Source organism: Chrysemys picta, chromosome 2 (assembly GCF_011386835.1).
Source record: "Chrysemys picta bellii isolate R12L10 chromosome 2, ASM1138683v2, whole genome shotgun sequence".
NCBI classification, from domain to species: Eukaryota; Metazoa; Chordata; order Testudines; family Emydidae; genus Chrysemys; species Chrysemys picta.
Genome location: NC_088792.1, coordinates 146,452,999 through 146,477,629, shown reverse-complemented (window position 1 = coordinate 146,477,629; position 24,631 = coordinate 146,452,999). Strand labels below are relative to the sequence as shown.

The following is a 24,631-nucleotide window of genomic DNA, read 5'->3' as shown; positions in this document are numbered from 1 at the left end:
CCAAATTCAACACCAGAAAATAGGGCTAGCACAGACTCACTACTGATGCTGCTTCTATGAAAAAGAAGTAAGATCTCTCTCTGCCTCTCTACAAAGCAGAAATATAAGTTGTAGAAATTCCTCTGCATCTGAGAGTCACGATTGGATTCTTTCTTCCTCATTTATCTTCATCATCAATAAAGACTCTGCAGACCAAAATAGGCTCGCTGTACTCTCATTGCCACCTCTGATTTGCCAATGGATTTGCAGTGCTGTAGCTGATTGGAACTTAGTAACCAGTTCTGTTGATGATGCACAGAGGCATAGAATCCAGCTCACTCTCTTCACTGTGGTGGCTCAGCAGTGCTAGCAGGAGGAAAAAGCAGTTGTTTTTTTTAAAAGTTGTTTGTCCATGCAGTCAGCAGATGTGTTCCTAAATACACAGACAACAGATCTGTTGAGTAACACCTTGCCATTTTACAGGTGATAGATGTCCTCATCACGTGGCTGATGTGGTATTAAGGCCTGGTTGTGATTTCTCTGCACCTGGGCCTGAATTTCACTTCAGTGCAGATGGCCAGGGCCGCCAAGATGGGGGGAGAAGGGGCAAGTGGGGCAATTTGCCCCAGGCCCCCACGAGAATATAGTATTCTATAGTATTGCAACTTTTTTTTATGGAAGGGGCCTCCAAAATTGCTTTGCCCCAGGCCCCCTGAATCCTCTGAGCAGCCCTGGGGTTGTGAAACTTGTAGGTGGTGGGACTAGTAGCAAGAACAGCTAGAAATGACTAATGCATAATGTGGTTCTCCCCAGTAGATAGGCTGACAAAGGGAATGGGACCTGCTACTAATGCCCAGGTACTTGGAAGTTCTAAAATGGATGAGTTGAGGCCAGGAGTTAGAGACAGCAATCAGAATGGCGTTATGATCTAGTACCCATGTGACGTTATTGAGACAATCTGGGACCATATAGAACATGGTTGCAACCAAAATCCTGTAGTGGCATCAAATCTTATATAAAGGGAGTCAAATGAGGTGTCTAAGACAAGGTTGTGGTTTGCTGGTTATAATTATGCTGTCTATGTGTGTGTATCAATTTTGTAGTTGAAGTTATGAATATTGGCTCTATACTGTCTGTATTTCAAACTTATGCTATGCTTCTGGGAAACATCCCAGACAAGTTGGTGTTAGCTCTGCCTAGCCTGCTTGATGGCCCATTAAGGACCATCAGCTATACAACTGACCCATTGAGAGAAGGCAGATACGCCTTGCAGCTCAGCAAAGTATGCAGGGACTGGCCCATGTGACTCCAGACTCCATTTTGCTGTAATTTTCCACAGTAAGGACAAAGAGGTGTTCTTATACCTTGAAAAGACTATAAAAGGCTGATGCCTCATCTCCATCTGGTCTTCAATTCTGCTTCATACCTCTGGAGGGACTTTGCTACAAACTGAAACTCTACACAAAGGATTGATGACCCATCCCAGCTGGGGATGTATTCCAGAGACTTGATTTGAACCTGTAGTTTCTATCACTGTTACAAGCCTGAACCAAGAACTTTGCCATTACTGAATGTAATTTATTCCATTTAACCAGTTCTAGCTCTCATCTATATTTTTTTCCTTTTATGAATAAACCTTTAGCTTTTAGATTCTAAAAGATTGGCAACAGCGTGATTTGGGGATAAGATCTGATTTGTATATTGACCTGGGTCTGGGGCTTGATTCTTTGGGATCGAGAGAACTTTTTTTTTCTTTTATTGGGGTTTGGTTTTCATAACCATTCGTCCTCCTAATGAGTGGCACTGGTGGTGATACTGGGAAACTGGAGTGTCTAAGGGAATTGCTTATGTGACTTGTGGTTAGCCAGTGGGGTGAGACCAAAGTCCTCTTTGTCTGGCTGGTTTGGTTTGCCTTAGAGGTGGAAAAAACCCAGCCTTGGGCTGTAACTGCTCTGTTTTAAGCGATTTGTCTTGAATTGGCACTCTCAGTTGGGTCCTGCCAGAACCAGCATCGTTACAACCCATAACTAGGATTTTTATGTATATTTAAACATGCTTCTCTTCCAGCTTCATTTTGTAGTCACTTGAATGTATCTAATTTTTTTAATATATTTTGTCCAGATTATTAACTTCTGAAGACAAACAATCTGGAAAAAGATTTGTTTTTTAATTTTTAATTTTTATTTTTTGCCTTGGCTTGATGACTTGCAAATTTTCAGCTTAAAATTTGCGTCTTTCAGTTTTGACTTATTTGTCACTGTGATCTAGATGCACGTCTAATAAATCTATGCTGTCCAAACCTAATACAGAACTTCATGTACAGAAAAAAATGTTGGTGTCTTCCACACTAATGCAAGTAAATTACTAATGTAAAAAATATATGAACAAAGTACACTTTTATGATGGAAGTGTTCTGGTTTGATCATCCAAACCCCTTTGAAATCAATGGGACTCAATTCAATTGGCTTTGGGTGAGACTGTAACTGTCTTAATGGATACTGTTAAAGGTTTCAGGGACCTAGATCCTCTGCTGGTGTAAATAAGTGTAGTTCCATTGAAATGGAGCTGTGAAGCTATGACAATTTACACCAGTTTGGGATCTGCCCTGGGTCTTAATTAGCTTTTGTATATTTTTAAAACATTTTTTTCCATTTTCAAAATATACATATTTTATTTCCTTAAACACTATTTTTAAATAAGATGCGGAATCAAAAGTAGTGTCTAGTACTGCAGATCTGAACAGCAAGTCAAGTGGATTTTTCTCTGGTGTAACTCCACTAAACTCAATGAGGTTGGTTCAGATGTATCTTTGTGTAAGTGAGAAAAGAATCTGGCTCATTATGTTTAATCAAAAGCTGTGCAGTCACGTTTTGTAAATAATAGCTCATCAGTTTTTCTGCTTTGTTTGTTGTGAAATATGTCAACACCCTATTTAGGATTAAAGAATTTTCACTACATCCTTAAACACTGAAGCAAAATGCTTGTCTACTGCATGTTTTATTGTAAACAGGCAAATGGCCTTTCATTATTCTGTTGAATGGTAAAATGCATCCAAATCTTGAAATGAAGAGGTGAGGGAGAAATACTGTGATTGCTAACAGAGTCTTAAAACACACTTCAGTGCTACTTTATTTTCAGGCCTCCCTCCAAGTCTTAAATATTTATATCTGGACCTTTCCTCATGGGAGTTTCTCTAGCAACACTTTGTGCACTGAGAAGAAAGACAGTTTGAGGATTAAATAGATTTTGAAAATAGGAAATACAGCCATTGCCTAGTAGCAACCACTATAATTATGTTGGGATAATCTTTTAACCCACTTTCACTTGCTGGTAACGTTCTCAGGAAAAATGTCCAACACTGACACACTTTTTCTGTGCTTAATGTCAGCCCAAAGGGGGAAGGGGTGGGTGGATGGGTATGTGTGTGTGAGAGAGAGAAAGAGAATCTCTTAGCCCCATTTTGAGTTACTATTTAATGAAGCACCCCACCATCACACACTCTTTTTCAACATTTAAAGGCTTTGACCCCAATCCAGAAAGTTAATTCTGCAGAGGTGGACCCCTGCACCTAAGGATCATCAGCTATATGAAGGTGCTGGGGTCCACCTACATGGAATAACTGTTAGAATTGGGGCTTTATTTTGCTCAACAGTAACAAGTCAAATGTCTAAACAAAAAATTCAAAACTTTAGTTTCTACTGCTTCTCTGTCTGCAGATTAATTAGGGAAAAGAGTTGAAATTGCATGTTTCTATATGACAGAATAGTAAAGGCCCAGTCCTGCATTACTGAAGTCAATGGGAGTAAGACTGAATTAAAAATTAAATAAATTAGCAGGATTTAAATGGGGATTAAATAATTCCACAGTGTAGGGAAGGAAGTTTGGCAGGACACAGAGAGAGAGAAATGGAACATTAATGGAATGAGTTTGGGAGCCGAAAACTGGAGAAAGAAACATGCTATGGTAATGCAGGGTGTGGCACCAGTTTGCTTGAGTTGCAGTGATTCAGAAGGGTAGGATACGATCCAGGAGTGGTATAAACCCTACACTGCTCCTTTTCACTAGGCAGGGAGGCCATGCAAAATTCCACGGAAAATCTGTTTTATGCCACAAAGATAGATGATTGTATATTTGAACTTTTACACTCTTGTGTTTCATTCACTCATTCTGTATAACTTTAAAAAAAAATCCTCTTTAAGAAATTAACAGTGATTGCCTAACTATTTAGGGGACTATAATGAAAAAATCTGAGATGGTACTGATATTTAAACTCTAAGGCTAGATATAGCTGGGAAAAGTGATTTCACAGAAACCGAGAACTTAAGCAAACTCAGCTGTTTTCAGATTTTTTTTTTTTAAACAAACATCACTTAAATTGTCAGTGATAGCAAACAAGCCTTTCAAGTGTATTAACCCCCTGGAACAGAACAGCACACTGAGTAACTGGTTTACATGAACATAATTCCAGTTACAAGTGAACCTCATATTGTCCAGTCTGCTACAGCTAATATAATCTTCCTTGCCTGCCAGCCATGTCAGACTCAAAATCCGTTTTTGAAACTAGCTTCTGCTCTTTCAACATCACAGTCCAACTCTTCATTTAAAATCCCCTGTACTTTTCTACCTCCAACTGTTATCGCCTCTCAATCGTCACCATTCTTTCCCCAAAATAGTGCTATTACTACACTGGGTGGGTCCATTTGGGTTGAATACCTCCCACTCTGGCCATTGAGGAATAAGGGGATAAAGCATTCTGCCTTCACCCTCAATGAAACATTTTCATGAATCCTTGGTCCCCTCTTTCATGCTGGGACAGCTCTTAGGGGTTACTGATACCTCATTATGGAGTAGTCTCTAGGGGACTTTTCCAGGAAAAAGAGAGGGGCAGGATCAGTTCAAGGGTGGTCAGGTGCAGGAAGCTAATTTGCAAAGAGAACCCTCTGCCCTCTTCAGCAGCTTTCCAGTCTCTGATTTTTAGCTGCTGTGAAGCCACTACTGAGCTAGCCAGATTGTCCTCTTGGTGATTCAAGCTTGTGTGGGGTCCCCCTATATGGGGGGAATTAAAGGGCTTCTGCATTCCTTAATCCCCTATAGAAGTCAAAATTTTACCCATCATTTAATCACTTTTTAGACCCTGCTGGTTGATTTGCTCCATTAATGTCTTGTTGCACAGGAACATACGAGCCACAGTATTATTATCTTTTTGGACCTGACAGTTTTGTGATGACTGTATATTCAAGACATCATTTGGAATGTCTGTAGGAAGATTGCAGAATCAATTGCTCGGGAGCCTTGCTTTCCCCAGAATGGTACAAATTTCAGCGTCTGTAATGTTTTTAGCAAAAGTCTCATTGAACAAAATATTAAATTAGAGATGTTGTTTTAAGCAGAACGAATCACCATAAATGTTTTCCTTTTGCTATACAGATGCAGTAACAGGCATGTTCTTGTGAGATTTCACTCTGAAGATTTGCATAGAGGTTCTGGGTGGTAGCCATGTTAGTCTGTATCAGCAAAAACAACGAGGAGTCCTTGTGGCACCTTAGAGACTAACAAATTTATTTGGGCATAAGCTTTCGTGGGCTAAAACCCACTTCATCAGATGCATGAAGTGGAAAATACAGAGGCAGGTATGACTACACAGCACATGAAAAGATGGGAGTTGCCTTACCAAGTGGGAGGGTCAGTGCTAACGAGCCAATTCAGTTAAGGCTATTCTCAATGGTCAGGGCAATTGTGATCGGCGGCGGCAATTGGGGGGGGGAAAAAAAGCCACGATCGGCGGCGGCTGATCAGCGGCAGGTCCTTTGCTCCTAGAGGGAGTGAGGGACCTGCCGCCCCCGAATTGCCGCAGGTGCCGCCCCTCTCCCTGGGCTGCCCCAAGCACCTGCTTGTTAAGCTGTCAACAATTGACAAGAAGGGAGGAAAATCACTTTTGCAGTGCTAATGAGTGCTAACTTCCACTAGGTGTCCCAACTTGAGAAACCTAGGGGCTGATGTTTACTAGGCATTTTTATAGCACATTCTATATTCAAAGTACAGTTCCCATTTACCGCCCATATTCAATCTCCATTTTTATACTTCCTTTCCTGCCCTACACCACTTCTTGAGCTCCAGATTGTACCTGCCTTCCAGCTATCCCTAACTCCCTGGCACTCTAGCTCACTCTGCTCCAGCTGCTACTCTGTCCATACAAATTGACCTTTTCACAGCTTTTCTTCCACTTTTTAATTCCTTCCAGAATCCTAATTTAGAAAACCTTTATGACCTTCCCCCATCATCTCTTCATTCAATCAGATAACTCTTTGTAGGTTGTACATTCTACTGGGGAGAGCAGGTATGGAAATCAGAACAAACCATCTAACCATAGCCATTCTAATAATAATCTGTGCTTAAATTTCCCATTTATAAAATAAGTGTAATAATTCTTAACTGCCTTAATTTAAATACATCATTACAGATGTTTTAAATTTTAATATTTTGTTAAGCGTTTGGAGATTCTCAGAAATGCTGTGAAAGTGCAACATACAATTTCTCAGTGCTAGATTCCACAACCCTTACTTACATCGGGGAGCTCTTACCCAGTCTCGGAGGGGCTACTTACTTAGTAGCCTCGGTGGGATTACTTCTATGAGTTACGGCTCCCCAGTTTAAGGACTGGGCAAGGTAGCTCTTAGCTACTGAAATATGCTCACTGAAGTTTCTGCATTTCTTGAAATTACCTATAAAATTATATTGCTTGACCCTCTCATTCTGCAGTCCACCAACATGAAGCAATTCAAAACACCAATTCTCTCTGTTTTCCTTTCTTTAAAAAAAAAAACATACTGCATAATAGGTACCAGAGCATTTCACGCAGCAGTAAACATTGGCTGTGTAGTTTCTGCGGTTATGAGCCTAGGTGACATTATTGCCTCATACATGTTCCACTACTGGGGAGGTTATCATTTAATTAACCCCGATAATGTCAAAAGGAAATGCATAAATGTCAAGCCATTTCCAACAACTCTTCACTGGTGAGTTTAGAAGACCTAGTAATAGCTCAGATTAAGCTGGTACATCATGTAAAACTGCCTTTTTTCCCCTGCAGTAGACCCCTCTACGGGGAGGTTTCTTACACACATTTAATCTCTGACTGCAGTGAGATAGGAAATCTGTCAGAGACATAGCTATTGACAAGAAACACAAGGTGGGTGACGTATTATCTTTTCTTGGACCAACTTCTCTTGGGGAGAGACAAGCATTTGAGCTTACAAAGAGCTCTTCTTCTAGTCTGGGAAAGGCACTTAGAGAGGACACTTCCCAGACCTGAAGAGGAGCTCTGTATAAGATTGAAAGCTTGTCTCTCTCCCTAACAGAAGTTGGTCCAAGAAAAGTTAATACCCTGCTTACCTTGTGTCTACAGTGTCCTGGACCAACATGGCCACAACAACACTGCAAACAATTTCTAAAAGAAAAAAGCAGTAAAAATATTAGTTTAGATTTATATTTTGAGACATTAAGGGGAAACTTGGATCTGGATAATCTAAATTATAGGCTAGAGATTCTGGCACTCTTACTCAGGTTTAGTAGTTCCATAGTGATTCCAGTGAGATCAATTGCAGGGTAAGTTAATAGTCAGCAAGTGCATGGGTGGCAGGATCTGTCCCTCTAACACAAGTGAGAGAAACTTTGTTTTTAAAACATTTGAATGGCAGGTCTTTAACACGTGCTCAAGCCTTTCTCAGATTTCATGTCACAATATCTGTGTTTAATTTCCAGATTGTTATAATCTCATACTGTGTTCTGCCATAATCCCCAAATGTTCCCATTGATTCTTTGGCATAAGGAAGGTTATCACAGTTTAGTCTTTAATGACGGCAATGGACTTTGCCATTCAAATTAAAACAAAACAAAACAAAAACAGTGGCACCCTGTTCCAAGATTCCTGAATATCCTCACTTCTTCGGATATGATGGGGTGACCCTCATGCAGTGACAGTACACAATACATTACATATATCATTTCCCAGCTTGACATGGCGGGGGATAGCTCAGTGGTTTGAGTATTGGCCTGCTAAACCCAGGGTTGTGAATTCAATCCTTGAAGGGGCCATTTAGAGATTTGGGGCAAAAATCTAACTGGGGATTGGTCCTGCTTTGAGCAGGGGATTGGACTAGATGACCTCCTGAGCTCCCTTCCAACCCTGTGCTGTGGCAAAAGTCAAGGTGTTTTGGCTTCAATGCTTTATTACATGTAACCATTTTCTTTTGGGTGTATTTTCACTGTAAATGATCACTTATTAAAATATGTATTTACTTTCTAAAATGTATGGCCATTTAGAAACTAGAAATTCTATATGAACAAAATGTGTGTATTTTCTGACTGCCTACAGCTATGTGGATTATCTTAATGCTTTTCTTTGTGATGAGACCAATTAGGAAGTTGATTTGTATTCAGCAGAATTTTCCATACTTTAGTTGTTTGATTTAAAAAAAGTTATCAAAATCATCTGACTATGGAAGATACATACAGAGAGATGTTATTTTCCCCTTAGAAACAGTATGTACATGTCAGTGCTAGAGTTAGCCTTTTTCTGCCCTAGGCAAACTGAGAAATATCCATGCCACACACAATTAACAGTCACTAAGCATTTTTTTGCCCTTAATACTATGCTGCCCTAAGCGACAGCCTGTTGTGTGGGCGAGCTAGCTCTGGTTTTCATGCAGAGATCAATATACTGATATTGTTCAAAAAAATTGTACTGTAAATAAGTCTTGAGATTGTGTGAAAAAGGGGGGGGGGGCGAGAGCTAATATTAGGCTTGTAAATTTCTTATTTAGGCATTTAAATAGGTGTCCAGATTTTCTAAAGTGCTTAACACCATCCTTTGGTTTCAGTGGGCTTTGATTTCATCAGCACTTTTGAAAATTAGGCTACTTTAGTGCCAAAAGATGAACCTAGATGCCTAACTTTAGGCACATATCTTTTGAAAATGTTAGCCAATAGCCTCTGATTATAATCCTTTGGAAAGATTTTGAATGCATAAAAAGCTCAGTTTATTGACCATTAATGGTTAATTAATATAGCTGAACAAATTCAACAAAACATTTCTGCCAATTTTCATTTGAACCTGTTAAGATATTAGCTTAGAATAGGTTTCTACTGCTTTTGTTTGTGCTTAATAGTTATAACAAATCCTCATGCGAACAAAGTTTTACTTGCAATTCACCAAAACTGAATTTTAGGTAAAACCTGCAGCATATTGTAGAAAATGAACTTCAGATTTATATTCACAAGTATCTACTCCCACAATCAGGTGTGTAACTTTTATCCAATCAGGCACAAAAATGCACCATCAGACATAAGTGTACAATCAAAACAAATTAGTTTCAAAATTTTGGTTACAGCCTGCTGGCAAACAAGCTGCAAGCCAAGAATAATTTGCTTAAAAAAAAATCTGATTTTTTTGACAAACAAATGAGAAAAACACGATCTGTTTGAATACAGTCTTTGAACATGGAAAGGAGGAAGATGAGAAATCAATTAAATAAAATACTATGGATTATTATTGACCCATCTTTAAAAAATTAATTAAACATACATCTGTTAGTAAGTGCTGACATTTTAATGACACCCAGTGATATCTCTTATACTGTTATATCTCCAATCAAATGTTACTTTTTAAAATTAAAAAAGTTCAATAATCTAATATATTCATCTGTTTTAAACTGTTTCTTCTACAAGAAGCTCTAACTGTCCTCTGAAAATCTAATATGAATGGGTGTCAGTTAAAAAATACAATACATGGAAAATGGCCTTGGTCAATTTTCTTTTACAATATAGGATCAATAAATTTGAGAATATGCAACAGAAATGTTAGGGAGGATTTCCAGACTTCCTACCGTTTCACTTTATTCCTTCAAAGCAAAATTCATTTCTTGTCTAGCTCCCCAAAGCTATCCTGCACATTTCAAAAGGGTATGGAAACTTCATTATTTCTTTATTATTTTCCTCATCCTTCTTTTATTTCCTTCTCTCACACACACACCCCAATTATTCCTGAGCCCCAAACTCACCTTGTGCCTGCAATACAGCTTGCAGCAGCAATAAAATTCTGAAAATGAATCGTATGCTCAGCACAGAACACCATTTTGCCATTATTTGTCATGAATCGTACCCCTAACAAATCAACTTGACATTCATAAATTATGACTGTGGCTCCTATGCTCATGCTCAAGTATCAGGATGGCATTTTATGTACTTGACAAGTGATATGAACCTCTCTGAAGCTGCCAAGCAATGATAAGGTTAAAAGTTCAGCCTACATTCTGTTGTTTGGAAAGTATGAAAGGCAAAATGTAGACATCCAATTGGTCTAATTTCCAGAGCTGTTAAGCTCCTGCGATACCCATTGATGTCAGAGGAAATACTGGTGCTCAGCACCTCTGAAAAAGCGGCCACCATATTTAATTTTGGCTGATGCTTTGTGATGTAAGTAGACCCTGCTTTGTTGCAGCAACACTGTATGTGGTTGCACATGGCTCTACATTTCCTGTATGTGATTTAAGAAAATTAATTGATCCATGAGGGGGTGGGGGAAATATTCTCTTGAGATTCTTTCTAAACTTATGATTAGGTTACTGTCACAGTTCAGGGTAGCAGCACCTGTATTCCCACTCTCAGGCTCCAGGCCCCTTATCTGTTGCCTCTCTATGGTGGAAACATGTCTTGCTCCTTTCTGACTGGGATATTTACAGGCTGAGCAGTTCCCTGCCCTCACTGTGTTATTTCCAGCAACAGTCTGACTGCCTAATCAGTTCTGTTTGCTTCGTCTTTAGAATAACAGTATAAATGCCCACAGTTAAGCTACCTCCCAGCTCATTCTATCCAAGTGTATTTGTTTGTAGAGTAACAGTTTGTAGAGTAGAGTTTGTAGAGCTGGCCTGTGCCAGCTGACTCTGGTACATGGATTTCTGGCTATGGGTCTGTTTAATTGAGGCATTGATGGTCAGGCTCAGACTGAAGCCAGGGCTCTATAACCCTGTGAGATTGGATGGTCCCAGAGCTCGGGCTCCAGCTCAAGCCTGAATGGCTACACTGCAATTAAACAGACCCTTAACCTGAGCCACTTAGCCCAAGTCAGCTGGCATGGGCCAGCCGCAGAGTTTTAATTGCAGTGTAGACATATCGAGTGGGTCCTCTCCCCAGTGAGAAGTTTCAAAGACTGATATGCAGAGAAAGTATATTAGCATACCCCCTCCTCCAAGAAACATTACATTCAATATCACAATAACACATAAACAATTACATTTTAATACAATGAACCCCAAAGGTTTTAAACTTAATTCAGGACAGTTTGTCCAGAATATTGCAGGAACTTGCCATCTGTCACAGTTACATTTTTTTGTCCATTTGTTTTTTCTGCCGTGAGATCTAATGGTATCTGATAGTTTGCATTGAGTCTCCCAGTGATTAACCTTAATAGAAATATTTTGGGTATTGTACTGTGTATTTGACTTCAAATATGTTAAATTATTTTGAAATTCAGTTTCTCATGCCAATATTTAGCACTTGCTTTACTTAGCTAGAGATCTTCATAACAAATTATAAAGCAGAGAATTAAGAGCTTGAGCTGCAGCCCTAGAGGTTATAGTAACCTTTTAAAATTTGTGTAGTGTCATAAGACAGAGGTCTTGTCACACTAACGAGTAAACTCTACTGTCTGATTCTGCACGGTGTATGCTGATATTGAGACATTCTGAACATTTTGGTTTTGGCCTTTATCTACTCTGGGGAAAACATTTACCTCTTTTTTTTTTTTTTTTTTTTGGTTTTAAAAAAAGGCAGAAAATTAGTTGAGGGCTGTGTTTTCCAGTTCAAGAGACTCAAGAATACATATGAGGTACTTAAATCGTAGCATCTTTCAAAGGCTCCCCCATATTTGTAAGTTGTAACATCATGGTATAGTGCAGTTTAAAAGACATACTCCCCCACCCCCAATATTTTCCTATTTCATGAGGATGTAAAAGAAGCTAAATCAGATGTTCTAAAGATTTTCAGTTTTAAGTAATGCTTCTAATTGGGAATATATGAACTAGGAAACCAAAGTTCTTAAGGCAAATGCATTTTTTTTTAAATTAGAAAGTACTAAACTATACTTTGGCTTTAGGTTCAAGCTCATTGGCTGGATCTTACAAACCAACTGAATTGTGATTAGCACAAATCTGAAAATTGGGGGAAGGGAGGCTGGCAAAGATGGTGTTAAAGGTATCTTGAAGTGCACTGTGCACCTTAAAATGTAGGGCCCCATTCTCATACTGTAGTAGCTGAATACCTTATTGTAAGGGAAAGGAACTCTAGGATTCTAGTAAGGCATGAAAAATATAATCTCATTCCCACACCCCAGTCTCTACGTCCTGATTCTCACGTGTGGAAGGGGAACCATGGCTTGAAGCTCTGTTTGCTGTATCCCCCAATCCATGGGTCAGCTGGGCTGGTCCATTCAATGGTCTAGATTAGAGAAGCTCAGAAGGCCTATCTGAGCAGCTAGGTATTGGTAGAGCATAGGGATGCCCTAGATACTTCTCTTTCCCCACCCAGCCACATGACATGCACTGGCAGCTCCAAGGGAGGCGGCATAAGAGCTAAACTGGTGGTTCTGTACCACCCAAGGATTTTCCAACACATGGGGAATCGACAATAGGCCACACTCTTTGGCTTTGCTGCAACAGTGCACTTCCACAGCAGGCCAAAGCAGCAGGATCTGGGCCTTTGTATGTTCCTCTCTGTTCCAGAAATGTTAGCAGCAGAAGGTTTGGGTTTAGACCAGCCCTCAGTTACACTGGTGACACTCCATATTTGAGTTAATGATGTAACTGAGAGCAGAAAGCAGGCCTATGGATTATAAAACCATATCTCTGGAAGCAGTTTTGTCTGCCCACATTACACATCTTTGATATTTTTGTCAAAGAAATAGAATGGCAAATGTTCTAAAATTTTAGAAGTGCAATTGGCACAAGAGGCTGACAGAGATGTTGCTTGGATGTTAAAAGCTGCTGTTGTGCCAGAAGCTCCTAGAGAAGAATCAGAAGCCAACACCATGGTTTGCCTGATCTGGCCAGCCAAAGTTGCTGTTACTATCTATTTGTATAGGAATGGCAATGTGCTGAGTGCTTTGCGGATGAAAAAAGGCATAAGATACACTTTTCAAAAGCACCTAAGTGATTTAGGTGCCTAGGTCCCATTGACTCACTGTCCAGAGTTCCTTCTAATCCAAGTAGTAAATGTACAAATGAAGATGTGGAGCGCAACAAAAAATAACATGAATAAGCAGTGACGCATGTCACAAGTTTGCAGTTCCACAAAATGTTTGTTTATTCCATTTTACAATTGTTAGGGCCAGATTTTGCCACTTTCACTCATATTGAGTAGTACTTTACCAGTTCTATCGAGTTCATGTGGGGAAAGTGCCCTTAAAGGACCATTTCTTGGGGTGGGAACTTGAGTTTTTAGGTTTGATTTAAGAAGTGCAGCTTCCAGAGGTTTTTAAAAGGGGAGAGGGTGGAGCCTTGGCAGATTCATTCCAGGCATAGGGGATGGTGTAGAAGAACCAACGGGAATGAAGGCTGATAACTTAAGCACAGTGAAGTTGGTAAGGAAGGGAGTAGAAAGTGAGAAGTGTGAAGAATGAGGCAGGAGCTATTTTATAGCGGCAGTGATGAGGAACTTGGATTTGTTGCAAATGGAAATGGGAAGGTTATGCAAGAATTTAAGGAAGGGCCAGAGGTAGTCAGTACAGCAGTTAAGGAAGATGATTTTGGCAGCAGTATTTTTAACAGACTGGAAGAGTGTGAGATTGTGTGCAGAAGGTGAGAGGAGGAGATTACAGTAATCAAGAAAAGAGATACCCACAGTCTGGATAGTGTCTTGATAATGGAAATGGAAAAAGAACAGTCAGACTTTGGAGATGGAGAGAGGAGAAAAAATAGAATATAGCAATCACTTCAGTTTGGGGAAAAAGGAATAGAAAGATATGGAAATAATATAAAGGATGAGGAATTGCAGGACTGGGAGGTATCATAGACCAGAGAACAGTGATAGAGAAGGGAAGGAGGATGGATTAGTCCAGTCTTAAAGTATGTCCACACTGCAGTTAGAGGTGTCCTTGCAGCATGTGTAGACAGACCTGAGCAAGCTTTAATCTAGCTAGCAGGGGTACCATAGTAATGAAGTTGCAGCAGCATGGACCTGAGCATGGGCTAACCACTTGACTAAGTATCCAGGGTCCTGGGTGGGCTTATGCGTCCATGCTGAAGTCCATGGCTGCTGCAGCTTCACCACTCTTGGAACCCAAGCTTAAAGCTAGCTTTGGATATGTCTACACGTGCTGCAATCACAATTACAGGATAAATATCGTCTGAGCTGCTAAGCACTGACTACAGGTCCAACTTTTCTGAAAGACAAATGAAGCTAAGAAACCTTCAATTTAATTATTTGGACACCAGCTTTCAGTTGTATTCACATTTAAATGTTTTATTCCAAAATCAGTTTTCCTCAATGAAGTAAGCATCCTTTCATGCTTATTTTTAAACTCTGTAGCCTCTCTGCCCCAAACAGTAAAGTGTAATATTTTTCCCAAAGATATATTAGAAATGTTTTCAGTTTATCACATGTAATTTAGCAAACAGTTCACATTACTCAACACAATATTCAAATAAACTTCATAACTGGTATTATATCTAATGCCAATCTGTTTTTCAAATCTAGCATATTGGTTGTTAAAAATCCTTTATGGATCAAAGGACATTTATCTCTGGCAATTATAGACCAGGATCATTTCCCAAATTGAATACATAACTCCAGGTTTGAGAGAAATGCGGGATTTATAAACCATGCAAGTCCCAAAATATGCCGTCATTCCAGGTTTCATTTCTCTGGGGGCGGGGTGTGTGGGGGAGATCCACATGCCCCCAAATTTAACAGGAGTTTTATTGAACACTTACTTTGATGAATAATGCTAATGCTCACCACCCTTACTTTCTAGGTTATGTTTAGAGAAGAGTGAGCCTATGCCACATTCCTATTTTATGTGCTTATTTTCTTACTGTATGTACATGCTCTGCTTCACATTTATAAGTAAAATGAATGTTTTTGCACATGTATTTTATACCGTGCATGTGGTATTATATATGACATATATGCAGTGTGTGTTTAAAAGAGGAAATGAACAAGACTATCATACAAAAATACCGTACCCTATCCCACTGAGACTGTGAGAAAAATGTTGGTGGGCAGAATGTAATTACCTTGGCTATAATTTGGCCAGCATGCTGGCTTCAGTGCCTATATTCTGAAAAGTATTATGGGATATTTAGGCTGAGATTTTAGTGGGAAATAGGCATCTTTTGTAAATATCAGCCTTAATTTCTAGAAGTGATTGGTAACTTAGTTTTATGCCTTATTTGAAATGTGTTATCTAGAGAGTCACATCATCCACTAGCACAGTGCTCTGGCATTAATTCAGTACTAACTCAGAGGAATATATTCCACCTTTTTTATCATCAATACCCCCTTTTCTCTTTCTTTCTCTCTCTCTTTCTCCACCCCCCCCCCCCCCCCAGGGGCCTGATCAAACTTCCACTGAAGTCAGTGAGTGTGCTTCCATTGATTAGGGATAGGATTTGAATCAGGCCCTGGAATAGCATAGCTAATTCTCACAAGGATTTTCCAAGGTCTTCCATCCAAGTGTTAACTGGGCCATACCTTATTCAGTGGGTGTATGAGATTGCACTGTATGGTGTTGGTTACCTTCAAACTAGAATAAGTTAATTTTTCTGGGTATATGTATTATCATGTCTATCTCTTTTCATGGAATGGTCACTTATGGGAATTTTTGTTCCTTCGCAGCTACATTAGAAAAAATTTTGGAATATAAAAACCTACCTTACAATCATGATTCATCTGGTTAACCTTGCTTAAGTGTTCTTGTAATTTCTGCTTTAATATTTTTGCTTTAAAATAAATTGCTTTCTTTTTAAAATAGCAAGCAGTTATGGCTGTTGCTTTTGTGATCTGTGTATCTTGTATCACATAATTTCTCAACAAAGTTTTATATTCATCAAAATGTCCTAGAGTTAAATAGAGCAAGACTGTAGTGCAGGTTATATCATATAACTGATTTCAAATAATGGTGTACAGTCATACTGTGATGAATAAATTAAGGGATGAGCCATAAAGCCATTCACAGAGAGTTGGTTAAAACAAGACCAAAAAAAGGGGAAATTAAAAAAAAATTAAGTTGTTTCCATCTTGCAGGATTCAAAACAGACCCAATTTTCATTTTTTGAAAAAAAAAAAAGTTGTGATTAAAAGTTTTTGACAGAGTTATTTAAATGTTTTTAAATATCAGAAGGGTAGGCATGTTAGTCTGTATCCACAAAAACAACAAGGAGTCCAGTGGCACCTTAAAGATTAACAGATTTATTTGGCCATAAGCTTTCCTGGGTAAAAAACCCACTTCTTCAGATGCATGGAGTTAAATGTTTTGTTACCAAAGCATTGGTGCACAAAAGGAGGGAAAAGTAAAAAAGATGTAAGTCTTGAAATTATTATTAGGATTGTGGATTAGCCCTTTGGGCCCCAATAGGGGATCAGGGCCATATTGTACTTGCCACTATACACATACTGAACGAAACAAACAAACAAACAGTTGCTGATCTGAACAATTTATAAGAGTTGGTACAATGGAGAGACACAAAAAATCTGTGTCATAGGAAAAGGTGCTTGTGCTAACAGTGCTAAGATTGTTTGAAGGGACAGAAAGAAGGGTTACATTGGATGAACAGAGGAAATGAAAAGAGAGAGGATAGCGAGAGTCCAGGCCTGTGAGTTAGGCTAGAGGAAGTCCACAAGGACTTTTTTAAAAACAAGGAGGACAATTTCAAATTGAATGTTGTAATGAATGGGAGCCACTGAAAATATTTTAGGAGGAAGATGGCGATGTCATCTTTCTTGGTGCATGTGAGAAGGAAGGCAGCAACTTTTGCATATGCTAGCATGAAGAGCTAGCATTTGAGGAGGCTATAGAGGAAAGCATTATATTAATCCAAACAATAGGAGACAAAGTCATAGATGAAGTTTTAGAGGACATGGAATCAAGGCAGTGGTATATATGGGCAATGTTGTTGAGGTGGTGATAGGCAGATTTATGGACGTATGGTAGGAACAGAGTCCCGGGGCAAGGATGATTCCAAAGGTTACAGAAGGTAAGAAGGAAATAGGCTTCTGGCTGAAGATGTGCCTGTGACAGATATGGCAATTTTCTGCAGGCCCACCAACAGCAATTCCGGGCCGCAAGGCCAGGGCTGTCTCCACAGCAAGTATGGAGCCCGCTCAGCTCACTGTCACCGTACGTCTCCTGGGTGCTGCTGGCAGACACGGTACTGTAGTGCTACACAGCAGCAGCTCCTTGCCTTTGCAAGTGAGCAAAGACGGTTAGCAGCCATATTGTACCATCTGCTGCTGTCTCCTGGTTCCTCCTGGCTGGCCTCGGTGAGGTCGGTCAGGGGCGTCTGGGTAGACATGGGTGATCCTAGCCGGACTCGGTGAGGTCAGTCGGGGGTGCCTGGACATACATGGGAGTGACTCCAAGTCATTCCCTTCTTTAAGTTTTGTCTAATGGAGATTCAGTCCTGCCTGGAATATCAGGCAACCCTACCAAAGAACCAGAGAGGCAAACGGCTGCTCTGGGTCAGAGCCCAAGACATTCTGCTTCTATGATGAGCTGCATGCCATTCTAGGGAGTGCCCCTAAAACTACATCACCCCTGTGCTTCCCTCCTCTCCCACCCCTCCCGGCTACCTTGGCAGTTATCCCCCCATTTGTGTGATGAATTAATAAAGAATGCATGAATTTGAAACAATGACTTTATTGCCTCTGCAAGCAGAGATCGAAGGGGGGAGGGGAGGGCGGTTGGCTTACAGGGAAGTAGAGTGAACCACGGGGACAGGTTTTCATCAAGGAGAAACAAACAGAACTTTCACACCGTAGTCTGGCCAGTCATGAAACTGATTTTCAAAGCTTCTCTGATGCGCAGCGCGCCCTGCTGCGCTCTTCTAACTGCCCTGGTGTCTGGCTGGGCTTAATCATTTCGTCTTTTAGAACGGAGTTCTGAAAGCACGGATTCATCTCCCCATACAGCGATCTGATCCAGTACCTCCCATTCGGTCCATGCTGGAGCTATTTTGCGATTCTGGGACTCCATGGTCACCTGTGCTGATGAGCTCTGCATGGTCACCTGTGCTGATCAGCTCGTCGCAGTGGCCAAACAGGAAATGAAATTCAAAAGTTCGCAGGGCTTTTCCTGTCTACCTGGCCAGTGCATCTCAGTTGAGAGTGCTGTCCAGAGTGGTCACAATGGAGCACTCTGAGATAGCTCCCGGAGGCCAATACTGTCAAATTGCATCCACACTACCCCACATTCGACCCAGCAGGGTGGATTACAGTGCTAATTTTAAGAGCCCTTTAAGTCTACAAAAATGGCTTCGTCGTGTGGAGGGTGCAGGGTTAAATTGATCTAACGCTGCTAAATTTGACCAAAACTTGTAGTGTAGACCAGGGCTAAGAGTGGATGCCTTTGCTGGACCACAGAGGGAAAATACAGATGCAGTTGCCCTGAATTGTCACGTTCCCTGTGACCCAGAAGCACTGCAATCTTGAGACATTGTATCTGAATCATCCTGAGATGAAGCCACAGAAAGTTACTGTTTTTTCCTACAAAAACTGTGTAAAATAATTCCCACGGAACAGAAAACTTTTATGTTGGCTGCAAAATAATGGCATTGGAGCTTGCATTATGTAATCTAAGTAATCTCTGTACAGTAATATTTTATTGCTTTTGCCTAAAAAAAGCAGCTGTAGTTTATTTTCATACAACATTCACAGATGGTTTCAGTCACGATACCACAGGTAACAACCTATGATTCCTTTCTCCCCTGACACTGTTTTTCAGCTGTTTTAATGAGACAGAGCAGGGATTTGTCTGAGATACTGTATTAACATAACCAACTGTCACCAATCTGTAATCAGTTTCTCCTAGGTTTAGGATTTTCTGAGTGCACATGCTTATCTTTTGTTTATGCAAGCAAATGTCCACAAGATATTCCTCACCTTAAATCTCAGTGCCAATGATTGGTAAAAGAGTTCAGGGCAAATGAGTATTGATTTTGGGTGTCTCCTCTTTTTGAACCCAACTTGAGATAGTCTGATTTTCAGAATGTGCGAAGCATTTGCCCTCTAAAAATCGTGCCTCTTCAGGTGTTTGAAAAGGGGCACCCAAAAACTGAAGCAATGAAAATATCTAGTTTTAGGTTTAGGTTTCTAAAAATCACAATTATTTACTTGGATATAGAGCAGGTTGTGTGCAGGTACCATGCACTCATCTAGCAGTTCATATTCAATCCCAGCAATAGCAGAATCTGAATCCCAGGAAAGAATTGACATTTAATGTCCTGCATCTGAATCAGGAGAAAACATAAACCCTATATTTCCAGTTTCTGTCCTCCTAATTGTTTCCTCAGTTTGCTTTACAGTCTTAGTACCTTGCTTTCATTTTAATTCTCACTGGTTTTACACTCAGTGATGTTACTTCTGACTCTCATCACTGTGAGTGAAATCAGAATCAGGTTCCCTGTCTAAGTCTAGAATCCTCATAGTCCCTAAATTTAGCAGCTCCACTCATGCTCAGGGTCTAACTGATCACCATATTTGGGATCGGGAAGGAATTTTCCCACAGGTCAGACTGTCAAAGATCCTGGGTTTTTTTTGCCTTCCTCTGCATCAAGGGCTACAGATCACTTGCTAGTTTAAACTAATGTAAATGGTAGATTTTCTGTAACTTGAAGTCTTTAAACCATAATTTGAGGACTTTAGTAACTCAGGTTAGGGGTCTATTACAGGAGTGGGTATGTGAGGTTCTGTGATCTGCAACGTGCAGGAGGTCAGACTAGATGTTCATGATGGTCCCTTCTGACCTTGAAGCCTATGATTCTAATTCCAAAATTGAATATTTTGTATTGTTTGGGATGAACTTTGCTTTCAGGTCCTAATTCAGCAAAGCACTTTAAAAAGTAAAGCACTCTCGTTTGCAAATCACTTACTCATGGACTTAAAGTTAAGCACATGCTTAAGTTCATCCTTATTCAGAAAGGCACATAAATATAAGCTTAACTTTAAGATCAGGAGTAGTCTTATTGAAGTCAGTGGAAATTCGGGAAGCAAACCCCAATCCACGTTTGGTTGATATAACCAGGTAAAATATATCATCATCATAATAATTCTGTCCATTGCAGGTGGTTTTATTTCCACTAATTCAAAGCAAATGTATTCCACAAGGATATTGAAAGATATGCATTTGAACCAAGTTTCTAAATCTTTCATGAGACTTTGTTTACATTACTAGAGGCTTATTTTGTTTAGTGACAAATAAAAAATATCCTGTAACCATGAGCTTTTTTCAAGTACTGGTAGGTAGGCAATCTGTTTTTAAAAATGGACAATTCCACAACTAATTAATAGAATATAACTGTCTGGAGGGGTCTAATTAAAGTTTAATTAAAAGAATTAAGAATGAAGAAGTCCCCATGTTTGTGTTTGTTTTTTACTTTTCCAGGAGGCTGTATAGGATTCTGGAGAATGCTTCCAATGAGATGCACAGTCTGTCTGGTATGCAGTTCAGCTAGAGACTGCCTGGAGGAGTTGCTGAGTGAACTTCAGACTTTCCAGGTAAAATCCTGGCCCCACTGAAGTTGAGAGATTTGACATCTACTTCAATGGAGCCAAGATTTCACCGTCTCCACACCTAACCAATCTGCCTTGCTATTCAGGCTGCATACAGACATTATTTGTCCCTTGTTGGATAGTTTTACTAGCTTAATTTTGAAAGCCTTTAATTGATAAGTTCTTCATTCCATAGGGTTTACATAGTGTGCTTTAATTGTGATAAAAGAGGAATGGTTTTTATTCAGGTGAAAAATACACAGAAACAAAGCCATGAAAGGATATAATTGAAGGTGGGTTTTCTAAGGCTACTTCTTGGTTTTTCCTTTTTGAAGGTAATGGTAAGCTCTTTGTGCTCTCAGATGGAGCGCTCTTTTACATCTCCCTGGGACTTCATAAAGAATTAAAGATGTGTGTATTTATTTTTGTTCATTCATTTCTTCAAAGCAAATTATAATAGTATCAGATAAATAAAATATAATCTATGTCAGATTAGCAGTGGGTTTTTTTATCCCTGTACACAATTTTGTTTGTTAGACATACTAAGTTGTTCTATGGTGTTGATTTTTTTTTTTTTTTTTTTTTTTTTTGAGACTGATAGACTGGCTAGATTCAAGCAATAGTTTATTTCCCCTAGAGCTATTTAGCTTTCACTAAGAGCTCTCTTTTCTCACTTTAAATATTTTATGTGCAGACTCTTTAATGAATACAATTTAAGTAATGTGTTGGGTTTCATGCTGAATCAATGAATGTAGTGAGAAAAACGTTCTATCATGCTTATGTATTGGAAAATTGGGTTTAAGGTATACCCATTTTGGAATCTGCAAAGTGCATCCTAACAATGTTTCCTTTAAAGCAGGAGAGCCTTTAGGTAACTTAACCTACGCATTTCAGTATAGTGCTGATTAAATCTGGATTTACACAAAACCCTCTACTGCTGGTTAATTAAACAAGTAATTGCTTCCCCCTTCCAATAAATCTAGGTGATCAAGATCATGTATGGCATGTTTGAATCAAATGTAGATGTTAAACTGACTACAAATCACCAACTCTGCATGCTGTTTAGATGAAATAGTGAAAGTCAAAGCCTTTATGCAATAATTTCACTCTAACCTTGCACAGGAATTTACAGTTTTGCTCACAGAAATGTTCATGTGTGATTTTAAACACAAATCTCTATGGGTGGAAAAACACCCAACTGCAAAGGACCTACAAAAAGCTCTCCACACAGATTAAGCTGCTTCATAGGGATGATTGGGAGAAGCAGCCATGTGGGGCGAAGGGGAGCTTCTGCTCTCATGCACACCATAGACAGGGTCTCCACTAGCCCTTTATAAACTATGTTGACTGTCATGTGGGGTGGTCTTGAGTTGGGTGGAGGAAGTGACTGAGAACGGTGATTATCCTGACCCCGTGGCTCTAATAGCCTATGGAAGGGGTGATGTGGGGCTGTGCTGTAATTTTGCACTGTAGCATTTGATTATGGGTTGCAGTGGATTTAGATTTCTGTGCACGTGGACTGCAGCAGATTTCACTCTTGGGGATGCTGTAGAAAGCTTTGTACAGACTCTCAGCATGGAGGTTAAATTCATGGGTAATATTTATCCCCGTTTAGTGGTCCCGGGGAAGGCTCTTTGCAGCATGTAAGTCCTTAATGCAACTTTTACCCTCAGTGTTTCACTACTTTACAGGAGATGGAAAATACCTTAAACCACCCAAATCACTCCATAAATAAATGTCTTTAATCCTGAAGCATTTGCCATAATGCAGGATAGAGCTAGTACTAAACAAAATAAATAATTGCATTTATTTTTTAAACTGAGATTTTCAAGCAGGAAGAAAAACTTGCCCTCAAATCATCTTTTGCCAGCACACATTGATTATGAAACTTAGGTTCAAATCTTTAAATGTTGATGTCAGTGGCACCAGTCGTGTGAGTAAAGTTACTCATGTATGTACGTGTTTGCACGGTGGGTCCTGTGTCAGAAACTAGCACAATATTGAGCACATAGTTATTAATTTGAGCAAATAATGAGCTGTTCATGCTCCCCCCGAACAAACAGATTTATCCTATAATTGTGAAAATCTATACATTTATCAGGCAGTCATGAAGAGTGACCTACCTTAATCATATAAAAAGATATGTACAGTGTGTAGATATGCCATTCCATAGCATTAAATACAGGACCAGACTCAGCCTTTCTTTGCACCTGTGCAGCCTGAGGGTAGAATTTAACCTAAAATCTGGAAATCTATGAATAGGAAATGTTTAGGTAGCATTCCCGATGCAGATTGGTCAGGAGAGGTGGCACAATATTTTATTAACTGCAACAGCTCAATCTGACTGTGGTCAAGATTCTGGAAACATTTATTTCACACTAGGCATGCTCAGAGGCTTAAAGCAAGTATTAGTATAGTCAGTCCAATATTAATATTACCTCTCCTTAGTTCAATCCGTTCCGATACTATACCCATCCTGTCAGAACATACATTCATAAAAACACACAAGTTCCAAAACTTTCCGAAGCTAGTGTGGTTCTAAATACTGTCTAAAAATAGCTTAATTCTGCATTATATCTAGATGTTCAAAACTAATAGTGTAACTTGACTGGCATTTTAGCAGTGCCTTAGTTCATGGGTGAAGTAATCATGAAAACATTGACATAATTAGCAATACAGTGGCAGTAACTCCATTTATAATTGTTTTGTCATATTTTACAAGTTCCTGTTTCATTATGCAGTAGAATAATTGTCTTTGGGGATTTAAAAAGTTCATTAAAAAAAAATCAGGTGTTGAACCATGATATTTAATAGTACCCCAGCCTAAGTCTCAAGGATTTTTAATGTGGAACTGCCACTTAAAATAAAGTAACCTCTTTTACCATTTAACTAACACCCACTTTCTATGAATGTGTGCTATTATTAGTATAATATATGAGCAGCACATCCTGTAACTACTACTATGTAATTGTTACTTTAAGTGTGTGTAGTTCTTTCCTAAATATGTTTTAGTGTCTATTTAAATCTGTTATGATATGTGTATGCAATACCACACTGAGTTGCTGATTTTTTTTTCCATAGCCTTGTCAGGCACACTTAAATCAGCCTAATTGCTCAGTGAACATTATTTTTACCCTCATTGATTTTAATGCACTTTTAATAAAGACAGATATTTTATTAAAAACAACCCAGTGGAATATATTATGTGATAGCCTATATGAAATTTGCAATATGAATGCATTTGTTTAAATTGCTTTAACATTGTGAGTTTACATAGTAACTTTATTATGAAAATAGATTAAAAAACAAGAGACAGTTGATTGGCAGTATTCCAGTGTGACCTATATTGGTATTTGATTATAAATTATAACAAAGGTTAAAGGGCTTTAGTTATATCACTTGTCATATCAACGCACCCAGGAAAGGTCAGAAAATATAGTATGGAGATATCTTTAATTGTTTCCCACTTTTAAAAAAAAAACCAAAGAAACAAACAGACATATTTTAGTTCAGTAGCACTTTTAACTCGATAAGACTATTTGTGTAAGGACTATTCAATGTAAACGAGGGATACAGAACTAGGCTATTAATAAATTGTGAGGAATATTAGATAGAATATTACATTAACTTAGTAGGAGAAATACAGTATGTGGAAGCAGAAAGGAGAAGAACTGTGAATCACTTAAGGGCTTAGTTTTAATACCTTAATTTTCTCAACTGGATTTAGAAGGATCAAAGCTTTTATTTTTCAGACGTAATATTATCAGTTAACCAGTCTGTCTGATACCTTATAAGGAAAGTATCTTCATGATGGCAAAATTATCAAAACATTTTTGACCAAATATATATTCAGTGGATTTAAAATGAAGCTAGCATGTCAGATTTCCAATACTAC

The 24,631-nt window shown here is 39.1% G+C and overlaps 1 long non-coding RNA gene across 1 annotated transcript in view; it reads left to right on the top strand.

Annotated features, from left to right (window-relative positions):
* LOC135981520 (uncharacterized) overlaps positions 1–24,631 on the top strand; it is a 291,959-nt gene that overhangs the window by 93,552 nt on the left and 173,776 nt on the right. The window lies entirely within an intron of this gene.